Consider the following 15,750-nt stretch of genomic DNA (forward strand, 5'->3'; position numbering starts at 1 on the left):
GGGGGGTGGGTCATCAGTAGCGGTCTGTTGTGCAAATAGTTTCAAGGCAGCAGAACGATGGCACCAAGGTGATGTCCAGTAAGTTGCCGCCCTCCGAATAACGGCGTGGGGCGCCCCGGGGGGGGGGAGGCGGCGTGAACGGGCCTCCCCAGGTGGAGCCTCGTCTGCTGTAGTGGGGCGCCCCTTTACCGTTTCAGTTGCCATTCCGTCCGCTTTTGGTCCACTGTGTCAAAATCCGCAATTCAGCTGAGTTGCCGCCCTCCGAATAACGGCGTGGGGCGCCCCGGGGGGGGGGGGGGAGGCGGCGTGAACGGGCCTCCCCAGGTGGAGCCTCATCTGCTGTAGTGGGGCACCCCTTTACCGTTTCAGTTGCCATTCCGTCCGCTTTTGGTCCACTGTGTCAAAATCCGCAATTCAGCTGAGTTGCGCCCACTCTTGCGGTGCAGCGATAGGCGGCTGTCACAGGACTCTCAAAATGGCGGCAGGCTCTTTCCTTTTTGGGCCTGGTCCACTGAAATGGCCCTGGGACACCTTGGAAATCGGACGCTTGTCTGCTAGGTCTTGGACCCCATTCTCGAAAGCGTCCCCTCCGCCTTGAGGATTCTACAAAAGTCTTGGGGGCCCCCGACTCCTGCAGGCTTCCGGTGGGGAGCGGCTGCCATGATTGCTCGCGGAATGACCACGACGGAGCCACGAGATGGTGGTGCTTTCATGCTGACGCCAGCTTCAGTCTGAAACATCCAGAAACAAGGTGGGGCTTTCATCGTTTGGGAAAAAAAAATAGTTTTCATCCAATGAAAATTTTTAGGTCATATGATCAAGCCTTCCATCATTAGGAAACCAAAAGTAAAATGAACCAATGAAAAGTTTTATAAACAAGTCACATGACCTGTTATGCGGCATAGGGTATAAAAAGCGTAGAAAATCCGTTGGCACGTGAGGCGGCGTCAGTAGCGGACCGATGTGCGAATAGGCCGAAGGCAGCACAACGCGCCAAGATCCGGATGGCACCGAGGTGGTGTCCAGCAAGTTGTCGCACTGGTGTGGCCATCCTACAATGCTGAAAGTCGGCGTGGGGCGCCCCGTTGGCCTGTGAGATGGCATCAGTAGCGGACCGATGTGCGAATGGGGCCAAAGGCAGCGCAACAATATTTTCGGAATAGAAGACACCACAAGGCGCTGAGATGCCAAGATCCGGATGGCACCGAGGTGGTGTCTAGCAAGTTGTCGCACTGGTGTGGCCATCCTACAATGCTGAAAGTCGGCGTGGGGCGCCCCGTTGGCCTGTGAGATGGCGGCAGTAGCGGACCGATGTGCGAATGGGGCCAAAGGCAGCGCAACAATATTTTCTGAATCGAAGACACCAGAAGGTGCTGAGATGCCAAGATCCGGATGGCACCGAGGTGGTGTCTAGCAAGTTGCCGCACTGGTGTGGCCATCCTACAATGCTGAAAGTCGGCGTGGGGCGCCCCGTTGGCCTGTGAGATGGCGTCAGTAGCGGACCGATGTGCGAATGGGGCCAAAGGCAGCGCAACAATATTTTCGGAATAGAAGACACCACAAGGCGCTGAGATTCGGTTAGCACCGAGGTGGTGTCTAGCAAGCTATGCAGCTGAGTTGCGTGCGCACTTGCGGCGAATAGGTCGAAGGCAGCACAACAATGTTTTCTGAATAGAAGACACCACAAGGCGCTGAGATTCGGTAGGCACCGAGGTGGTGTCTAGCAAGTTGCCGTACTGGTGTGGCCATCCTACAATCCTGCTCCGAATAACGGCGTGGGGTGCCCGAAGGGGGGGGGGAGGCGGCGTGAACGGGCCTTCCTAGGTGGAGGCTCGTCTGCTGTAGTGGGGCGCCCCTTTACCGTTTCAGTTGCCATTCAGCTGAGTTTCGGCCGCTCTTGATGCTACAGCGACAGGCGGCTGCAAGAGGACTCTCAAAATGGCGGCCTGTTCTTTGGATTTGGGCCTGGTCCACTAAAATGGCCCTGGGACACCTTAGAACTCGGACGCCCGAATTTTTTTTCCTTTCCTCTACATGCAAAAAAAGGTAAATGCCCGGTACGTTACACGCTTCATCTGCCACGATGTACTCTCCAGAGGAACCGAAAAAAAATATAGTTATGGTAACTATACCATGCATCGTCATATGGAGAGGTGGCACCGATTAATTATAGTGCTGCATAAAAGAGAGATTTGGAGGAGAACCCCCGACCTGCCAGTACATTCATCAAAGAAGTGGCACTGACAGCATCAGAGGCAAGGGAAACGGTCCCAAATATTTAGAAGAACTTTGGAAAGATTAAAATGACATGTTTAGATTGTGGCAAATTAATTTCATGTGGACAGATGAGTGTTATTCTAATAAATACAGCATATGAACATCATCATAGTCGATGGTTGGTAGAGACATTTTGACTATATCCTGGACCTGCCCGTCCTCGCCCAAAATGGCGCCGGAATAAATGGGACTCGTAACTCCTTGTTGTGTACTGGTTGCACAACCTTGATATCACGAGATACGTATGCAGTTTTGAAGCACATGGCGGGCGGGGACGAGAATAGATTGAATATTTTGATATCCCTATTGATATTAAGTTCTGATGTGTTATTGATTACTGTACTATTGAAAGTTCGAATTAACGTCACCCATGGTACTTGCCCGCAAATGTATATCTAGATAATTTTATTGTAACTGGCCCTGTCGTATTTTAATTATAAAATGTACGTCCACCGATTCCGCAACTGTTAGACACTTTAGTTCTTGCAACCTAATGGCCCGCCCGTTACGTTCCTCTACAGTGTAAATGTCTACTCATCATATACGATTACAGTTTGCTCCGTGGCCGGCCCACGTGGTTATAGGCCCGTATTTGTATAATGACATTTTCACAATAAAGGTTTTTAAAAGAAAACATGGTAGTAGTATATACATTGGTAAAGTTTTTAATAATAGTCACTGTTTTAGAATCAGTAAAAGGCAAGTGAAATAAAGCAGACCAATTACATGAAGGGTAAAAGGTATAATACGCAGGAACGCAGTAAAGATAAATGGTCAAGGGCTGTTGTGTTTTCTACTCCTGCAACATAAAGTGATCGATAAGAATCTCATATTCAGGCGTATCGGCGACTAAGACAGCAGGCCGACCCTCTTTTGCTCAACGGCTCCGTCATGGGACGAAGAAACGCCCTTTTTCTCGAAAAAGGAATATATTTTACTTGCAGGACAGTTGTAAATTATCCGGGAAAGTACATTAGCCTGGAACATTATAACATATATTTAAGAAAAAATAATGTTCGAAAGTAATAAAAAGCGTAATTTTTAGGTCATATGACCAAGCCTTTCATCATTAGAATAAGAAAAGTAAAATGAACCAATGAAAAGTTTTATTAACAAGTCACATGACCTGTTATGCGTACGTTACGCGCTGCACGTCGCGCCCCGGATCACTTCCGGATGCGCTAACGCGGCGCGTCATATGACGCATTACGCGACAACGCAGGTCCAGAATATAGTCAAAATGTCTCCACTAACCAGCGGTCGGAACACAACCCCTTTCAGCAGGCTAAATAGTTCTGTTAAATGACAACAGAAGGGACAGGCAACAAGAACCATCAGTGAAAGAGGGGAGGGCTAGTTCTTCTCTACCGGGTCACGTTGGGGCGCTACCGGAACTGATCGAATTGGTAGTCTACAGTGTTTCTGGATGTTTCAGACTGAAGCTGGCGTTAGCATGAGAGCACCACCATTTCATAGCTCCGTCGTGGCCATTCGACGAGCAATAATGCTAGCCGCTCCCCACCAGAAGCCTGCGGGAGTCGGGGGCCCCCAAGACTTTTGTAGAATCTTCAAGGCGGAGGGGACGCTTTCGAGAATGGAGCCCAATCTCTAGCAGACAAGCGTCCGAGTTCCAAGGTGTTGCAGGGCAATTTTAGTGGACCACGGCCAAATCTGAAGAGCCTGCCGCCATTTTGAGAGTACTGTGGCAGCCGGCTATCGCTGCACCGCAAGAGCGGGAGCAACTCAACTACATGGTGAGCGAGACGCTGTAGTCGAAAGAGCGGGCGGTAAACAGCTGAATAGCGGAAGAGGCACAGTGTAGCAAAAGCGGGCGGAATGGCAACTGAAATGGTAAAGGGGCGCCCCACTACAGCGTGTCTTTAGGTGAAACGGATTGTGGGACAAGGTCAAGAATGGAAGAGTTACCAAAAGGCAAAAAGTTCCGCTTGATCCCGGGAGCCGGCCACCTATGTCGGGGGCGATCTCAGGCTACACCAGGAGAACACGACTTGGGGAGGGAGCCGGAGCCAAGCGCCCCCTCCGAGTCCGCGCCATCACACCGTCCCTCGGGGGCCTCCATCAAGCGGTTCAGGGTGGCACCGCATTACATTGTTCACAAATGCAGTCACGTCCTCAAACAGCCCCCACTTTACTTTGAAAATAGTGAAGCTGAAGCAAGTGCAAATAGGCTTCAGACAGTGTTACAAGCACTCCTCAAAACTTTGAACCATCAGAGTGCATGAGTTTCATGCTCGATCGATTGAGCTAGCCGGATCGGGCAACAAAAAGTATAAAATAGTTATGTAAATAGTTGTTTAATAAAATGTTTTACCCTGTTACTTTGCTGGTGTGTTGTATATATTTGTAATATTTGCATAGAGTTTATCGTTATTTTGGGCGGGGTGGGTGGCGGAGCCGAGCTGTATTGCAGCCATCATGGTGTAGAGTTCAGTTCATCTCAATAGTTTCGTGTTTGTCATGAGGGGTTGTTCCTAATGTTTCTATTTTAGCGAGGTCAAAAAGAGATCTCATTAGTGGCCTACTGATTTTGCTCGATTCCTTTTGTTTTTTTACACGATTTTTCGCTATCTGCAAAGACTAAACAGAGTATTGCGACTCTGTGCTTGTTTGTAAATAGAGAATGAACCAAAGAGAACCAATTCTAAAACAGTAAATGCTTGGATAACAATCAATCAAATGGAGAGAGAAGCAGGCACGACGGATTACAACGGGGGCAAAGGCCTGCGTTAACTACCCTTCACTATCTGCAAAGAGAGAGTACTCCTAATAGAAATGAGGGGGAGGGGGGGGCAGCATTCAAAGCAGATCAGTGTGCATAAACACGAAAAATTTTTACTTACCACGTACTTGACATTCGACAGCTTATGATATTTGCTATTAAAAAACCATTGAAATTCACTGAAAAAACCATAGGTTAGAGACCATATATAGTTAGGAATTAGCATTTAAAAAACCTTTGAAAATTCACTGAAAAAACCATAGGTTATAGACCATATATAGTTAGGGATTAGCATTTAAAAAACCTTATTTTACTCACACAAAACCATTGAAATTCCATATATAGTTAGTTGCACTAACTATATATCGCGCACCCGCAATCCACTGCTGATGATGTCACATATTACATCATTCATGACATGGTCAGTGACATCACTGATGACATCACTGATGACATCTCAAATGACATCACTGATGACATCTCAAATGACATCACTGATAACATCTCAAATGACATCACTGATGACATCTCAAATGACATCACTGATGACATCACTGATGACATCTCATTTGACATCAATGACCACATCACTGATGATATCATTCATGTGACAATACAATGCATCTCCTCACACTTTAATATAATCTCTGTTACACCCAGTGTTAAATACAGAGTATAATTTTTGAAACCATTGACACACCAATACTAGTTACTACATACGCACTCAGTGATTCCTATGTTTACACACACATTCACTCATTTACCCATACAATCATTCATACATGCAATCACTCATCTTTACAACACTATCATATGCACTCATACACCTATACAGACTCTCACACTCTGTCACTCATCCATGGAGTTACTCACACACCTAGTCAGTCCTGTAAATAATCAATCACACTTCCATTTTCTAATCTATACAGTTAAACATAGAGCACCTTACATTTTGAAAAATATACTAACACATACTTACTCTCTTATACAATCATTGATACAAGTACACATTGATCTGCACAGAGTCACACACCTCCCAGCCAGCCACACACACTCAGTCTCCCATACAAATACTTGGGCAATCAATCAATAACCCATATAGTTACTCATATAGCTACTGACCAACACATGCAGCAGTTTACAGAACAACAGACATAATGATGCACAAATTAAGACAGTTTAGTCACTAACCCATGCACTCAGTGAGACACATTTAATCACTCACTCATACAGTCAGTCACGCACCTACTAAATCCTTCATCCAGACACTTCTACATCTACTCATTCTTCAATATGTAAAACATATTTAAACTTTATAGAAACACACAGTCACTGGATGATGTCATCAGTGATGTCATTTGAGATGTCATCAGTGATGTCATCAGTGATGTCACTGACCATGTCATGAATGATGTAATATGTGACATCATCAGCAGTGGATTGCGGGTGCGCGATATATAGTTAGTGCAACTAACTATATATGGAATTTCAATGGTTTTGTGTGAGTAAAATAAGGTTTTTTAAATGCTAATCCCTAACTATATATGGTCTATAACCTATGGTTTTTTCAGTGAATATATATATATATATATATATATATATATATATATATATATATATATATATTAACGTAATATTAATAATAAAAAAATATGCAATATTTTTACCGTAGGATAGCGGGAGGGTAAAATGTACTATTACCACTCCAGTGAGTGCAACAGTAGGGAAAGGTGTTGGATAGCGTAGGGGTAAAAATTACTATTCCCACTACAGTGAGTGCAACAGTGGGGAAAGCGTTGGATAGTGGGAGGGTAAAAATTACTATTCCCACTCCGGAGAGTTTCAACAGTAGGGAAAACTTTGGATAGCGTAGGGGTAAAAATTACTATTCCCACTCCAGAGAGTGCAACATTAGGGAAAGCATTGGATAGCGTAGGCAGCCGCGGTCGGTGGTTAGAGTTTCTGCAGGGCGGTGACGTGGGGAGGGGGAGGGGCAGGGTGGGGTGAAGTAATGTATGGATTACGGAGTTTAACAGGTAAGTAAACATATAAATAAATAAAACTAATATCGTTGCGCGCACTGCATCGCATTTGGTGATGCAGTGCGCGCAACAACAATACTATTCCCACTCCAGAGAGTGCAACAGTAGGGAAAGCGTTGCATAGTAGGAGGCTAAAAATTACTATTCCTACTCCAGAGAGTGCAACAGTGGGGAACGCGTTAGATAGCGAGAGGGTGGAAATTACTATTCCCACTCCAGAGAGTGCAACAGTAAGGAAAGCGTTGGATAGCGGGAGGGTAAAAATTAATATTCCCACTCCAGAGAGTGCAAGAGTAGGGAAAGCGTTGGATAGCGAGAGGGTAAAAATTACTATTCCCACTCCAGAGAGTGCAAGAGTAGGGAAAGCGTTGGATAGCGATAGGGTAAAAATTATTATTCCCACTCCAGAGAATGCAACAGTAGGGAAAGCGTTGGATAGCGGGAGGGTACAAATTACTATTCGCACTCCATAGAGTGCAACAGAAGGGAAAGCGTTGGATAGCGTAGGGGTAAAAATTACTATTCCCACTCCAGAGAGTGCAACAGTAGGGAAAGCGTTGGATAGCGGGAGGGTACAAATTACTATTCGCGCTCCATAGAGTGCAACAGTAGGGAAAGCGTTGGATAGCGTAGGGGTAAAAATTACAATTCCCACTCCAGAGAGTGCAACAGTAGGGAAAGCGTTGGATAGCGTAAGGATAAAAAATACTATTCCCACTCCAGTGAGTTTAACAGTTGGAAAAGTAATGATTTAATATATTAATAAAAATAAATTAAATATCAATACCAAGAAAACATTAATAAAAATTAATTACCGATTTATTATGATGTAATAATTAATTAATTAGAAATACAAATAAATATTAGTTCTTAAAAATCAATTACCTATTCATAATTAATTAACAACTAATTAATTTTCAATCACAAAAAAAATTAATAATAAAAATTAATACCAATAATGATTAACAGTAAATTAATTATCAATACACAAAAAGTTTTTTTAATATGTAATTAATTACAATTAAATGAATTCCCAAACCAAACACTCCTCTGGTTTCCCACCGTCTCCAGGGGTACGGTACCTAAAAATATCTGTCCTTGTGATGCCTTTCTGGAAAACGCATGCACAGTATTAGGTAATTGGCTAAAACACAAATTATCTGTTATAGATATAATTGTTAATCAGTTTTCCAGAGTCTTCAATAGCAAAAAGAATAAGATCTGTTTAGTCTGAGGAGTAAAGAAGAATAGCTCAAGGAAACCCTAGGTGACTTGTTTTTTTTATAAAGTGCTTCATAGAGCACTTTACGTTTCTGAGCGCTGTCCAAACAACTGTGACTGTCACCCGATTTAGTGCCATTCAGTAGTGACTGACAGTAGCTTTTGAATGCTTTGAGGTCCTTTACAAATTGGCACATACGTGATTTCAATCTTCCTAAGTTTATTCGCTGAGCCTAATTATGAAATATTTCTTTTAGAGGCATTTGGCAACTACTTTATGCTGCTTTTCATCTTTCCTTTACTTTTTATATTCGTTAATACTCTCAAGCAAACGACTCAATTAATTTCCAAGATGATTTGCTGTAGGAAAACGCTACAGCCTTATTACTAAAGACGCCCAATCACCCTTTAGTAGAGCAAAGGATTCTTATTTATGTGAACATTGTAGACGAGTGATTTCGGCAGGCATCAGCGCCGGAGAAAAACCACCTAATTTTCTGTAACCAATAAATACATGCAAATGGGTATTCAGTTAAATAAATATATATATTTTTTTACTAGTTAAGCTACTATTACTTACAGACAGTGCTTAATTTTAGCCACTGGTGTGGCAGGTGGGGACTACCGGGACCCATTTTTGGTAACGGGGATTTATTTTTCCTCATTAGACTTTGACCCAGAGAAGAGAGAGAAAAACACTAAAGGAGGGGGAAGAGAAAGATGGTTAACAGCGACAGAGAGAAAGCCAGGATTAAAAATAAAGTGCAAAAATGAAATAAAAGGGCTGGGCGCCTACGGCATGGAAAGAAGGAGGCTTGAGGTGGAATCAAGACCAGGCACCAGTGGCATTCGACAATCACGACAATCGTGAGAGCCGAATGTGGGCTTCTGAGGAAGACTTTGGGCACTGGCACTTATTATTTGACAAATTAAGCACTGCAGATCTTTGCATATTCCTTTATCCTGTTGCTAAAATGTGTAATTTGTAGTTATACCTCATATCCACAAACGTATTCAAGTGTTTTATAAATAAGAACGGGCCATATTACCAAGATGTGCATTAAAAAACGCACATCGCACATTTCCCTATCACCGGCTATCGCCGGATTTTATCGCCATGTTAGCGCGTCATTATCAACGCGCAACATGTAGGCGATAATAAATCCGGCGATAGCCAGCGATAGGGAACATTAACGCGTGAAAACAAGCGTTGTTGTCACACGCAAATGTGTGCTTTGATAATATGGGGGGGTGGATTCAGCTTTATGATCCACACCCCCTATCAATGCCTAACACCTGAGTTTATCGCAGGTCTCCTTCTCCCAACGCCTGCCTTGGTAATAGGGTGTTACCACCTCCAACCACATTTTACATGTGGTTGGACGTGGGAACGCCCACTTTGCATGTCATTACCGATGTTTCTCGCTGACATGCAAAGTGGGCTTGAGGCAGGCGTTAGCATGCCCTTGTTAATAGGGCGCTCGAAGTATCGCCGCTTTCTCGGCACAATTCGCCAAAAAAGCGGCGATACTTCACCTTGGTAATATGGCCCAACATTCCTATGTTTAAGATGGCACCTCTTCCCGTGTTCCTTGATCAGGCTTCTCAATCTAACTAACATGCAGCCAGTGCTAGTCTCCCTTGCTTCAGTATGCAGTCTGTGTCTCCTCTCTTCCAGCAGTCGACACAGAGCATGAATAATGCATCCACTCTGCAATACGTTCCTCCACGGCACATAGATAAAGGCTGGCTCGGTTTGTCTTGATGGTATCTGTAGTGACATGTTCCACTTTTGGTTTTATCATGTGAAATCTTTCTCCTTCTGGTTCGGGTGCCCCAGGCATTTTGGTGACTGTACAGAGTTTTGCGAATTCCCAAAAATGATCTTCCACTCAACAAGTAACTCTCATGAACTCTTAACTTTGAATGCGACACTAGCTATTCATCTTCTGTTTACATGGAATGAATGATGTAACACTACTGCTATACATCTTTTCTAATGTGTCTAAAAATAGTCACTTATTATACCAGTTGTCTATTGGTTCAAGCCTAAAATGGCAACAATACAAATATATTGATATTTGCATGATTAATTTTCAGTAGTCTTTCAACCAACAAAAGTGTGCCACGCAGCCTGCAGAAACGTATATTCTCATTTAAGTTGGTTACGTAGTTGCGGATCTGTGTACTACAGAACCTACAGTGATGTTACGCAACTATGATTGCAAAAGGCAAAGCTGGAAGAAGGTAACTTACGTTCAACTCCACTTCTGTGATGCCCTATTTTAAAATGGCCACCAAACACAACCATTCTAAGAGGGCCACCAACCATGAATACCATTTCAATATGTCTCTTTCTATCAGGTGGTTCCTATTCTGGGTCCATCCATTTCCTGTCACTTAGGGGCAGATTTACAAGCCCCTTGCGCCACTTTCCGGCACTTTTCCCATGTTAAAAATTACGCAAACGTGGCGCAAGAGGCTTGTAAATAAGCCCCTTAGTTCTTAGTCTATCAGTATTTAAATAAAGGACCACTGGTAGGTGTACCAGAGTGAAACCTTCTTCTTGCTCCTGCTTGTGGACTCTTTGCCCCTGCTCCAGTCCTGCCAGCTCTGCTCCAGTTACGTTGGATCCAGCTCTACTTTAGTTCAAACAATTGTCTTGCAAGGCACTCTCTGTGCGCCCAGTCTTATGCCGTAGATATAATGGGGCAGATTTACAAGCCCCTTGCGCCACTTTTGCGTCACTTTTAACATGGGAAAACTGACGCAAATGTGGTGCAAGAGGCTTGTAAATATCCCCAAAAGTGTGTCCCAGTGGCCTTGAGCCACTAAAGTACGTAAGTGGCTCACCTCTATATCCAGCCCTTGACGGGATTTTGTTTCAGACTTTAGTGCATTAAGCCTTAAAGCCACACCACTATCTCAGGTATGTTTACATCCTCTATCACCTTCCTTGGGTATTACAGTCTGTTGATATTAGGAATTTGTCAGTGCTTTGCTATTCCAAGCAATGCATTGGTGAAGATCTTGTCGGGCTCCCAGCTCTACCATTATCCACTTACACTGAAAACACCTGGCTATGCATCAAGCACTGTACTCAGATTCCGTGCTACAAACATCAGCTCACAGAAACTTAGGGGCATATTATCAAGACATGCGATAAAATTATCGCTGCTTTATCGGCAAAAAACTGCCGCTAAAATAGCGATAATGGGCTTGATAATATGCTCTATGGAATTCCAATTGAAGCCCATATTAAATGTGAAGGACATCTAACATGGGCTTCAATTGGAAATCCATAGAGCATATTATCAAGCAGATTATCGCCGTTTTAGCGGCAGTTTTCTGCCGCTAAAGCGACGATAATTTTATCGCCTGTCTTGATAATAAGTCCCTTAATTCGAGTCCCATTTCCACAGTCCACAATCTCGAGGAAACATCATATCCTGGTTGCTTCTAGACATAAGCCACAGCAATGGGCCTATAATTATACAAAGAGAATTTCCGTAGTTTAACTATTTCCAACAGAGTTGGTCTTTACCGTCCGTGTCATATCTGATTCACTGGAGTGGCCTGACTTCCGGGTATGAAACCAGCTCTCTGGCGTGGAAGGAACTACACCAGTATTGCCCTGCCCCTATTCCTCCATTATGCATAGGTAAAGGTATTGATCTGACTATTGTGCACCATCCATCACCCATGGAGTGACTTCTGCGCTTGCATTAGTAATCCATCAGCCACGCAGGCTGCACGAGTATGCCAGTAACAACATGCATGCAACAAAATTAGACATTTTCGAACTTTTTCTTGGCCCATAAAGTTCATACTTTTATTTTTCCTTTTTTGTTTGCACAAAGTTGTCCCTGCATTTAGCACCTTGCCATACCCATTTGCCGAACACAGGGTAGCTGCATCAGCTTTTCTACTAAAAGCAGTACAAGAGGTGGAGGTAAATGTGGTGGGTGAATCCCTAAAGCTTCATCTTAGGGTGAGGCATCCAGCTGGGAGAACGGCTAGTGAGTGGGAATTCCAACATTTTCCAGCTCCCACATAAGGGTTAAGGGCAGTCTCGGGGATCAAATTACATTATACTGAGGACAAAAATACTGGGAATAACATTGCATCCAGTATATTGCCCACCTCTACACCCTCATAGTAAGCATATTATTACTATTTTGCCCCCACATCGCCTAAATACTACCTGTTTCATTTACCTATCTATATAGATCTACTTGCCAATGTCGTGGGTGCAATAATAGCGTCAGGTAATATGATGCATGCAATATAATGCAGATTTACTATACGAGGTGGTAGGGAGAAACTACTTTTGCTGGGCAGAAGGTTCCTCGCAGCCAAGGTCCTTCCTTTTGTGGGGCCGGGTCATATAGGCTGCCAGAGAGGCTAAACGTTGCCTCAGGTTAGCAATATGCGAAGCTTCGCGCTCACCTCTGCTAAGTTTCTGATTCCTCCGGACTTTGCTGGCAGTGTTTTAATTTCACACACTCCTAATTACTTCAGCCTTAACATGGCTCAGTGTGGGAGCGATTAACCAAAGATGTAAGCTGTCAATCTCGGGCAGAAAAGCATTGCTGCAATCAACTGGAACCAGATATCTCATCATTTAAGCTGCTGGGTGTGTACTAAGAATAAACTGCTATTGCACCCGTTTGACAGACTCGTCATGCTGTTTGTAACTGCTTGAAAATTATTTAACACCTTGTGACTGTTTTGGAAAGATGAACATCTGAAAACAGTTAATGTGAAATGAATCCCATATAGAAAGAACCCGTTCGCTGTATCAGTGCCAAGCGTGGTTATTAAGGAGTTATAACCATGGCATAGGTCGAAAGCTTTTGATGACCCTGTCTGCACAATAGATCTCACGTATCTAAGTTGGTGCATAGTTCATGTTTTATAGATTGCAATTGAAACCTCTATTGATGGTGCATTCTACAGCACACTCAGAAAATGGAAAACACCTCTGAGGATTGTTGTAAAGCAGACAAGGGTGCCTGTGTTTTTTGCAATTTTCACCCCGATTGGGCTGGGTATGCTCAGACGTGAGTCCCAGGCTCTCCACACCTCTGGGGTCAAGCTATCCAGGCTGATGAAGGCTGATAGCCAGAAACCGGTCCTTGTATGCTTGATTCCGGTCTGGGAAAGACATTGCTTGGTAGTTCAGACTGGACTGTTCCCATGAGGCACAGGGTCAGAGCTGATTTGCATATAGCCAGTGTATAACCCAGGGTGGTGTGGAGTGCAAAAAACGATGGATTTAGGCCCAGATCCTTGTACTGGGATGAATGTATGACATTGTTCTACATTCTGTCCATCAACTGTGTTTTTTGCAATTTTCACCCCGAATGGGCTGGGTATGCTCAGACGTGAGTCCCAGGCTCTCCACACCTCTGGAGTCAAGCTATCCAGGCTGATAGCCAGAAACCGGTCCTTGGATGCTTGATTCCGGTCTGGGAAAGACATGGCTTGGTAGTTCAGACTGGACTGTTCCCATGAGGCACAGGGTCAGAGCTGATTTGCATATAGCCAGTGTATAACCCAGGGTGGTGTGGAGTGCAAAAAAACGATGGATTTAGGCCCAGATCCTTGTACTGGGATGAATGTATGACATTGTTCTACATTTTGTCCATCAACTGTGTTTTTTGCAAGGGTGCCTGTGTTGGCACACGGCAGCATATTTTGCTCCAGTGCAGGCAGTGAACAGGAATGCACCATATCTTGTTAGATATGGTGCATTCCTGCCCTCTCCCTATTACGCAGTGTAGTAAGTTGTCTTGCTGGTTTATGGTTCAGGAAAGAATGATACATTTAGCCCTTGGTCTTTGAGTCCATGTAGGAAAACATAAATTCCTTATTTCACTTTCCAGGGCAAAATGCTGGAAAGTTGCTTAAAAGTAACGCAGAGTGCACTTTGCACTACCTTGCCTCAAGGGGGCATTCCATGTGTGGTAAATAGTAGGGGTGGACAGAACTTGCAAAGTTTCACTCAGTGAAATTCCGTGGAGCTATCTAAGATTGCGCTGATTTTTATGCTGGGAGCTTGTTCCATGGTGAAAATCAGCACAAATTCCACCACGCGGCGCACCAGGGGGTGTTGCTTCTTAGCTGCCGCACAAGTATATTTTCTACTCAAGCGTCAGTTTTCTTACTGCGAGCGGCAGCTTTCTCAACGCAAATGGTAGCGACTGGCCACGACCGCACGAGTTGAGAAATCTCGTTTGGAGGCATTCTGGCACTCGCAAATTGAGCTAGGGGAGGCAAAACCTCACTTGCGCTAGCCAACCTAACATTGTCTATCCCTGTGTGAGGAAAAGCTCTGCCATGCGGCAGGAGGCAGAGTTTTGTCACGACTCAATGCTCCAAGCAGGAGAGCACGGAGTGGGTAAAACTCCTCGAATTCTGCTGGTGGAGCGGAATATTTTCCCACCCCTAGTGAATAGGTGTGGCTATGCTACCACTCAGGTTTTCAAGACACAAAACCCTATCTACTAGCATTTGTAGACAGGGCTATGCACCAAGAAAACATACACTTCTTTGATACAGGCATTAACTTGAAGATATGTTTCCATTTCTCTAAACTTTTCAAACTTTCCATTATTCCAATGTACAGCACACAATTTACTTAAAATTGTAAAGTATGTTTTGGCATAGCTTTCAGTATCGGAAGGGTGTCCCTTCCAGTACAAATCACCTGCTAGACACTGTGAACTGTTATGTAAAGGTTTGTGGGTGGTGCCAGACAAGCTCAAAGATCACCAGCGCTGGGGAAGACAGCAGCATTTCTATATCCTTGTAGATATGGCCCTTCCCTGCTCTCTCCTCCTAACGCAATGCTGTGCTACAACTTTTGTTGATGTGCTGTGTTGTACTATAAAACATAAATCTCCCCGGTGAGTTCTAATTTGTATACAAATGCCCACCATGCACTGCACCTTGGGCCCACCACAATTTGAAAAATGCCTCATGCTATTTCCTCTCATAAATAGAAAGCAATAGGATTTTCATACCAAGATGTCGAGCAGTTATACTTGGAAAGATTATACCTTTCTTCCTCTCTGATGAGGGTTTTTCACTGCAATTTTCAGACTGGAAGAATTCTTCCCCCCTATTGAACTGTGCTCACCTGGATCATGCGTTTCAAAACGACATCTATTGGTAATTTTGGCCCTCATCAGCTGCGCCTTTGAGGTTACAAATGCCATGAGTTGGCATCTGCTGCATATAACCATTCTAGATTTTGCCTCTTAGTATATCTTTTTAATTTGTATTCAATTTTCCTAGGCCCAATTGAGCACGATCCAGAGAACAATTTGATTTGGTTGGGATTTCTGCTTACTCATTTCTCTGTTAATTAATTAATTCTCGTTTATACACCCGCATAGACAACACTGTTTTACCACCTTGCTTCCCGGCACTTTGAGAGAGTAAATTCCTAGTCGCAGTTCACCG

Source organism: Lissotriton helveticus, chromosome 6 (assembly GCF_964261635.1).
Source record: "Lissotriton helveticus chromosome 6, aLisHel1.1, whole genome shotgun sequence".
NCBI lineage: Eukaryota > Metazoa > Chordata > Amphibia > Caudata > Salamandridae > Lissotriton > Lissotriton helveticus.